Consider the following 9,697-nt stretch of genomic DNA (forward strand, 5'->3'; position numbering starts at 1 on the left):
CATATGAAATGGGCAAATGTAACGTATCTGTGGTTTGCAGTTTCTTTGAAATAACATTCCATTTTGAATTCATACAACCAGGATGTCTTTTAATACACATGATCTATATAAAAACTACACATGATTAAATTACAACAGTCACGTATACTACAACAAGATGGGACCTGTGCGGCATTAAGACAGTAGCTTGACTATTTAAAACAGTTGCATTCTTCATGAAACATGCTTTGAATGTAAAGTTTGAGTGCCTGATATGAACTGTGTCCAAAAAGGATTTTACATGTGATCATATCAACGTTATGTATGTTGCTTTGTCAGTGTGCCAGATAGACCAGGTTTGAGTTCTGCCTCCTCACCTGATGGTCTAACGAGCTGACTTGATGTTCAAATAGGGAATGTGGGCAGTAGAAATTGACATTGTCCAGCCATGATTGAAGATTAAATTAATTTAATCATGAGTGTAATCATGTGCGAGTTGAAGTATAACAGATACTAACTTAGCATTTCAATTATAGTCTTATGAAACTTGTTGCTATCTGCTACTGAAAAAAGAAAAAAGAGTCAACCTCACTGTCAAAGCAACACCTGTGGAAATCAAATATTCATGCTCACCTTATCTTCCAGCATTATTCCACATATATCTGTCATCACTTCTTTTATCTCTTTTTCCATTTGAGTGATACGATTAACTGGAAAATGGCAGAGGTGGAAATAACATGTAGTGTCATGACTGCTCTTTTTTTCCTCCCTTTTTTGAGAGAAAGAAAAAAAGAGACTCAGCTGAAGGCAGGAGGCGACATTCGTGTTAAAACATGCATTTTTAAAATCATACATGCTGCGCATACATGCATCAGCAAAATTTGCATTTTCAATATCACTTCATCTTCATTCTTTAAGACTTTTGTTGTCTACCACTAATGTCCTTCCTACTCTCTACATTTCTCTTGATTCCTTTACTTCTCTTCTCTGTTCACCAGGTTCAAGTACACATCCACAGTCCCGTCATACCACACAGATACATGCACACATACCCTCCACCACCATGATCTCTCTGGTCACTTAACACTTGTGTGATTTCAAACCTGAGAGGTGGCATTCTTTGGCTCATTACATTAACTCGAGGCTCTGTTTGCACTGCGGCCTGTCAGGGCTCGTGGCTGGAGGCCGGAATGGGATCCAACTGATGTGGCAAGAGGAGAGAAAGTCAGAAAAACAGAGAAGAGATGAGGGCTAGGAGAAGGTGTGGGAGATCTGGGTCAAAAGGACAGTTTGCGGGCGAGTGGGGTGGGATGTGGTGTGGGCAGGGGTGGGTGTTGGGGGTGATCATCCCCATCACATGTTCCTCGGTGTCCCGCAGTGTGGATAGTTGTGCATGGGCTAAGCACACACAGCAAAATCAACCCTATGCCCTTCCTGGTGCTTTGATTTTCACCGCTTTCTCTACAAACTCCACAACATGCTCATGAGGACAACACACACACACACACACACACACACACACACACACACACACACACACACCTGAAGTTCTCGACTGTAGCAGATCCATTCATATAAAAGTATGAGCTTAAGAGAGGTAGCCAGGCAATTTGTGAGTGGCAGACATTTTTTTCACAGCTCCACAGTTTATGATGCAGTGTCAGAATGATAAATGATTACTGTATGAGGTAACCACACTGGCAGGTTTTGATTATGGGTCTTCATTGTCTCTATGTTCTACTATGTTAAAACATGCAGAGGGGAAAAAAGCCAACCACAACTAAACCTAAATATGTAACATTTTAGCTGCATTCATAGCTTGTTAACATACAGATATAGTCCGCCCATTCTTAGTTGTGACTCTTTTGGATGCATCTATGTTATGGGATTTGCCATTTCGAATCCTTATTGTCAGAAGATTTGTCTGCAGACAGTCCACATTTGCACATTTTGGCTCTTGGCTATCCATTTTTCTTTTAAAGCTCCTAGTGGTTATCAATTGTGTGGTCTCAGATTCTCCTGAAAACATGTAATGTTTCTTTTTCTTTTCCAGATGTAGGTTCTTCAAAAGAAGTAATAATGTTTTATCTTAAAAGCTACAATGAAAGGCTTTTACGCCTCGTTTCCACTTAAGTATCTGATTGGTGTCTGTAGATTCGTAAATATATGGATGATGCCTCTAGTGTTCAATGCAAGGCAGCGCATTTCTTTTTGTGGATGGATAGAAACCTGATAGAAACTACCTGTAGCCATTGGGTAGAGGATAACTTTGTCAAATTTTCACCATCCAGTGGTTTGGAATATGTGCTTGGAGCATGACCAGGACAAAAACAGGACCTGCCAGGTATGTGGCATGTTTTGTTAAAAATTTAATTAAAAAGATGTAAGAATGGCTGAACGAGTCAGAATGACAACCTGACTTTATATAATGTATAACTATATTTAAGCAGAATAACATTACTTGGATTCACAATGTGTTAAAACTAGATAAACAAGTTCTTTTTAATCAGACAAACTCACTTGACAATCAACACAGGCAACTGAATTAAAGGGGATAGCCTGTTAGCCAGTTAGCAGCTTGTTAGCTAAGCTAGCACACTGTCATACGTTTTTTTGACATACTCGTGGCAAAGTCTGGACCAAAATATTATGAAGGGGAGGAGTTTCGTAGGCACATCGGATATCACGGAGATTCCCACAGGAATGAATGGATTTCTGGTTGCCTCGTCTCCATTCACATACATAAATGGAACTAAAATTTGCTTTTAAGAGATGGTTCACCCCTAAACCAAAAATACATACTTCCTCTTACCTGTAGTGCTATTTATCAATCTAGATTGTTTAAGTGTTAGTTGCAGCATGTTGGAGATATGGGTCATAGAGATGTTGGCTTTCTCTTCAGTATAATGGGACTAAATGTCACATAGCTTTTGGTGCTCAAAGCTTCAAAAAAGCAAAACCAATCATAGCAACGTGCAGAAGGAAACGTGCATTTCCTCATGGACAAGAGGCTTGTGCTTGTGACAGTGCAAGATGTAAACATTAATGGCATCCTTGTCGGCTGAGCTGTAATGTTAGCTAGCTCAGTGGTGCAAGGCAGAGTCCTGCACGGGTCCAGTTTTCAGGATCTGCCCCAACCTGACCCGGTGACGTACAAATCCGCACCCGAACCGCAAACCCACGCATCAGGCCAATTAGTACCGCAACCCGGTCCGACCCGTCGAAACACGACCCGCAGCCCGACCCGTAACCCGGATTTAAAGTAATCATTTTGGGTCATATTGGCTGAATATTGAACAGCATATCGCCACAGTTAAGGTGCCAGTGAGTAAACAATGACCTGAATGAAGCAGCTTTCACAATAAAAACCTGACTTCAGCTCCATCATCAACCCTCTGTGTTCTTCTCCCATACGAGTGTAAAAGCACTCGTTTGTTATGTTTAATGCTTTTAAACTTTTAATCTATGTAAAGGAACTTTACATGTGTAATAATCGACTTACTTTCTGTCCAGAGCGACATTCAGCAGTTACGAGCCATCACGTGTCTTGCACTGGGTTGACTCTGGTGCGAGGTGAGTTAGCAGTAAATGTACACTTCCCTCTGTTCAGTAATAAGGTTGGCGGATGTAGTTCAGTAGAAATAAAATAGTTCCTAAATGAAACTGCTCACAACAAGGTCTGTGGATTATCTTGAGTAACCGGGTCATGATTTCTGGAATGCGGCATTGCTGTTTAGTTTTCATGTTTGTATTTGTTAGTTTGTCTTGTTTTTTTGGTACTTTAAACACCACAAGATGACTGCCGTCTATCATATTTGAGAGACATTTCTACGGCTGATATTGCCAATATTCACCAATTCAAGCCAGAATAACCTAGACTGATATATAGCACCACAGGTAAGAGGAACAATGTGTAATTTTGATTTTGGAGTTAACTGTCCCTTTAATACTTGATCAAATCGTTGTCAAACCCCATCTTTTCTATTCTTAACGGACAAAAATGAGACTTCCACGGGACCTGAAGGGGCACGAAAATAAACAGAGACAGGCAAGAGCGCTTCTATGATCTTACGGAAGAAATTCAAGGCTGTCTGCAAAACAGATTGGTCACTGCCTGGAAAAGCCTCCCTGTCTGCATGTTCTGCACATGTCACAGAAGAATGCTTTGAGCCGAGGCCAGCAACATCTACTTTTCGAAAGCATAATTCAGATGACCCCGGTCAGTGCCGTCCGCCAATCATCTCTACAAACAAGAGAAGAGGATGGGGATTTAAGAGTTGAAAGCCAGGTAGGGAATAAATATTCCCGTGGTTTGAAAGAGAGGATCTGAAGCATAGAAAAATGTAGCCTTTCCACCGGTGCAGCTCATATTGTAGCATCTCTGTCTGTGGTTATATTTCAACTGTAGACAATGCCTGAAGCTTTTGCAACAGCTTTTTTAGGTTTGAAGGTAGTCCACAAGGAAGAAACTTACAGAAGAAACATGTTCTCAACAAACAGCTGTCTGTCGGGGGAAACATCAAAGCTTTTTCTCATTTGTGTCTAGCTAATGGCAAAAGCATTTATGTCCTGAAGTCAGAACTGAGCTGTCAATTCTCAGGAATTACTGTACATGTATGAATACCATGTGAAGAAGAGATTTTCCTTTCGACAAAAGGGGACAGCTGTGTTCAAGAAACCATGGACCTTCCTGTAGGTTATAATGCTCTGGCTTTGTCAGTTGTTTGCACCACCTTATCAGGAAATAATGCATCACTGGGCAACATGTTTAACAAAATAAATGCCTGACACGGAAATATGCACATGCTTCAGTCACAGAAGTCACGTGTTTGGCACCTAACCCCCTTATAACCACAACTACTTGTTATAAAAATTCAGTTAGGAGTCCAGTGTGTAGGATCAGGAGGATATATTGGCAGAAATTGACAAAAATATATAATAAATGTGTTTTCTTTAGTGTACAATGACTTGAAAACAAGAATTGTTGTGATTTTGTTACACTAGAATGAGCTGCTTAGATCTACACAGGGTGCAGGTCTTTATCCACGGATATTGCCATGTTGCACTGCCGTGTTTCTACAGTAGCCCAGAATGGACAAACCAAACACTTGCTCTAGATAGTGCCATTTGCATTTTAGCACCAGCCACCATAGTTAGAAGCCCCTCCCCAATGAGCAGCATCTAAGAAATACCTTCTGTTTTTTTAAGTGAAATTGATTTGTTCAGAGTTTTTACCATTATCAGGTCTGTTTGTTTTAGTGACGAAGACACCTCTGTGTCTTCCTGGTAAAAACCTCCCAAATGTTATGATTTGAAGTTAACAGAGGAAAAAAGGTGAGCACACATTAGCTGGTGCTGGCGGCCTGCCTCTGACATGCCAGACAGCACTGGAGAAACACTGGTTTGTATCATGAAACTGCTATAGTTAGTGTTTTTACCTATTTAAATCAGCGGGTCAGTTTGTTCTGGAGAGGAAGAGACCTTTGCTGATATCTCCTCTTACCGTAAAAACCTCCGGAACATCTGGATCAGAAATAAAGTGAGCACGCATTAATTTATCTGGGAAAATAGGTGAGCACACATTAGCAGGTGCTAGGATAACAGACCACCTGTGAGGTACCAAACAACATATGAGAAACACTGATTTGCAATATTAAACTTATTTATTTAGTGTTTTTACCGGTTATAATCACGTAGTCCGTGTTTTGGAGAGCATGGATGAATTCAGCTCCCGCTAAAAACCTCCTGAACAATGACCACTGAAGGAATTCTAACCTGAAGTTTCAGCTGGTTGCAATCTGCAATTTTCACCACTAGATGCCACTAAATCCCCCTATAGTGTGCACACCGTTACCCCCCCTTAAAACCACATGTTTTTGTTTTTAAACTTGAATTTAAGAAATAAAATGTTAAAGTGTGAGCTTTAGAGGTTTGTTACCTTTGGACACGACCAGGCTAGCTTTTTGCTTCCAGTCTAAGGTAATAGCCTGTTGGCTCCTGCATCATTTTAAATGGATAGATATTGATCTTATCATCTAATTCTCTAATGCAAGAGTAGACGTAGTGTTTCCAAAAATGTCTAAATATCCCTGTAAACATGAACCAGCAATTGTACTGCTTCTGCAAAGGCCAGGTACTGACAGTATGAGAAGGGCTGAAGAGTTTGCACCGTAACGTCTGTTCTTGTGCCAGTCCTTGTCCTGCTGTAGGTCTGCTGTGTGATGGGGTGTGTAGGAAAGGGATTGGGGGCACATTTCACACCTTGGGGGCAGCTTGGTGGGGGGTTGGCAGCGGCATGATGAACAGAGTGAGGTCCCCCAGCCTCCCTGGTACAGACATGGTTTACAGATCAAAGCAAGGTAATCCCTGCCTCATCCAGTCACACACTCCTCCTCCTATGCCTTCTCCTCCTTGGAGTCCTTCTAGCGTTTCATCTCCCATACTCTTTACCCGCTTGCTCTACTTCTTCGACAACCTGCTAAGCGCTCTCTATGAAACACACCTCAGCCTCTCTCTCCCATGATTGAACTACCTGTTTCCCCCAATGCCCATGGTGAACCCTGAAGCTCTGGCTGTGGGATTTTCCGACTCATTAGCTCTGCTCAGTCAAGTGGAGAAGCCTGCAGATTCCTTCCAGCCAAGTTCATCAACCCAGCCAGTGGCTCCAACTGTGAGGTGATAAGAGAGAGGGGGTTCCAGCGATCGGACCCCGCAGCGACTTTGTTTAGTGTGAAATGAGATGAGGAGGAGGGGGATGAGGAGGAGCAGGAGGGCAGAAGATGGGAGTGCTAATCAAGGCCTGTGGATGGGTTTTGATGCAGTGGGATATGGGCAGCTGGGCAGCACCACACCCTAACGCAGTGCAGCGTATTTAACACAGCTTAGCAGTGTAGTTACGGGAGTGTTAACGCCTGTCAGTTATACGACTGCTCCTCTTGGCAGCAGGTGTCTGTTTGACCCTGGGTCTAATGTGCAGACGGTGTCCTGTTGACCTGGACTGTTTGAAGCAATATGTCCAGCACAGAACAACATGGCAAGAAGGGGAACACCTTTTCACACCAACATTCTCGAAAGGTTTACCGATGACCCTAACTGTTAAAAGAATGATGGTTGCTCTCATGATATGTTCTCTGACATTTGAACACATCTTTTCTTTTGGACGTACATGAAAAGTTTTGTAATGTTCAACATGGATGTGTGTAAAGATTCATCATCATTAGCTGAAATCTCCTCCCAAGCTGGCTGTATCAGGCTTTAAAGGAACAGTCCACCAAGTATTTTGCTTTACCTGTAGGCATGCGAGGTGTCTCTGAAAAGCCTGTTGCCTGCTTCTTTTCAAAGTGTGGCAACTGTAGTCAGCTTTGACGATCAAAAGGCACAGCATAACTCAATGGCAACCCATAATCACAGGTCACACAGATCAGTAAATGATTCAGTAGCAACAACAAGTTACCCAAACTAAACAACAGGATAAGTTGTTTGCCTTTGCTGTTGAGCTTTGCCTTCCAAAAGTCATGATTACAACACCAGCTCACAGGACTGCTTAAATCCATCTTCTCTGGCCACTTTGGGCAGCACAACACTGACCTTATAGTTACCTCCACCAAGGAGGTTATATTTTCACCGGTGTTGGTCTGTTTGTCTGTTTGTTTGTTTGTCTGTTTGATTGTTTGCAAAATAACTCAAAGTTATGAACGGATTTTGATGAAATTTTCAGGAAAGGTAGATAATGGGCCAAGGAACAGATGACAAAATTTTGGTGGTTATCGGTTAAAGAAAAGTGGATAAAATAATAAAGTCTATCGTCTGACAGCCTCAGCAGCAATTGCTAAATATTGTTGTAATTCTAAAGTTGAAATTAATGTTCTGTGCTGGAAAAAATAAAGTGAAAAATACAAAAAACATATTATATTCTGTATTGGTACAAAATAAAAACGAAATAAATACACCACAGTGTCTCCATGGTGAGGGCATATATAACCTAATAATGATAATGATAGTGATACAAATAACCTAATTGTGATGCAGGCTGCAAAATCTGATGCAGAGGAGGAGGGAATATCACCTACTTGGCGGAGGTCTGCGCTCTTTGAGTGCTTTTCTAGTTATTATAGTGACTTTTAAACATTCAGCAAACACAGTGCAACATCAGCAGCCATTTGGAGCCATGTCTCAACAAATTCACTTTTCATTTAAAGGTCCTGGTTTGGGGGTTTAAAAATATTGTCACCCTACATTACATGTATTCCTTTGATTCCATTGTAAAATATTGATTAATGCAGTTGTAATATTTGGTTAGGTTTAATAAACTACTTTGTTAAACTTAGTGCATGATTTTGATGGAAGGTTTGCAGTGCTATAACAATGTCTCACTACTGCCACTGGGAGCCAAGATGTCCTTGTCATGTCAACCTAAATATAGGTTGTCACAGGCATTTGAACAAATGGCCAGTGCTCTCTGCAGGGATGGTTTGAGTGGTTCCTATATAGTAAGTGTTTTGCTGTGAGACTGGGTCACCATTAAGCTTTAATAACTAAGTTAACACTATGTTTAGTGTGAGATTCAAAAATCTCAGAGCCTTTCAAGACAATGGACGGTTAGTATTTGATACCCAAAATATATTGTTTCAAAATATAAACAGGCAAATGAATTCAGATCTTTAGGTGTGAGTCTCAGTATTTTCCTTTTATGATTTAAAATGTAGATCTTTATGCTCAGATGTCTGGGCAATATGTAGTTTAAGGCTGGAGAGGAGACTGAGGTCAATCACACACACTTCTGTTTGGTCAGGAGATTCACAGGGTCCCTCTGTTGGACATTTACAGGAAGAACTCAGAGCAGCCTGTCAGATACTCCCCGTTACGAGAAGACATAGTCCAGCACCCGTGTTACTGCACAGTACAAACCTCACAGGTCAGCAAAGCTACTGTAAAGCAGGTATGCGATGGGCTGGATGTTAAGTATTTGAGCTGATGTATTAGATTCCACACAGATTTAGTGATTCAACAACATAGCGCTGTTCCTTTCTATTTGACCTGCACTCTTTGAGCCTCGCTATCTGCGCTCAGATCAGATGTAGTATAGTTTTAAGAGCAGGACTTTTGGGAGAAATGGGCCAAGGTGCTGAAAAGATTAACTCTCTTCCTCCTAATGGGAATACTTACCAGTTTCCTGCTTTGTTTTACCCATTTCTGGACTCTGGCCTTCAATGCTGTTCACAAATGTGCGCCTCATTTGTCTTGGCACCGGAGCCATTTTTGTTGGAGACAAAACCAGGCGAACAACAGGGCTTATACAGATATAGCCCTGTGAAAGCGGGAGATCAAGTGTCCTTGTCTCTGTGCTGGAAATAAATGCAGAAGAATTAGAGTGGACAAGCAACTGGAGTCTCTGTAATGATAGCATGGTTATTTAGCTCTGAAGCACCGCTAAACAACACACAGCACACACAGGAAATGAAAACGATAAGAAAACTGGCAAAGATCATAAAAAGTATGGCAGGGTTTTTTTTTTCCAATTCGCATCACTTAGCAACTTTACAGAGAGCCATCTTGTTTCATTTATGTGCATTTCCTTCGATTTAGCATTTGTTTCCCTGTGTGTTGTCCAGAGGAGAATGCAGCCAGTGTGTACATCCACCAGCAGGCACTTCACAGAACATGCGGGGCACAGATAATAGCTGGATGCCTTCATCCAGTGTTGCTTTTTTTTTTTTTT

The sequence above is a fragment of the Epinephelus fuscoguttatus genome, linkage group LG10 (genome assembly GCF_011397635.1).
Source record: "Epinephelus fuscoguttatus linkage group LG10, E.fuscoguttatus.final_Chr_v1".
In the NCBI taxonomy this organism is placed as follows: Eukaryota; Metazoa; Chordata; class Actinopteri; order Perciformes; family Serranidae; genus Epinephelus; species Epinephelus fuscoguttatus.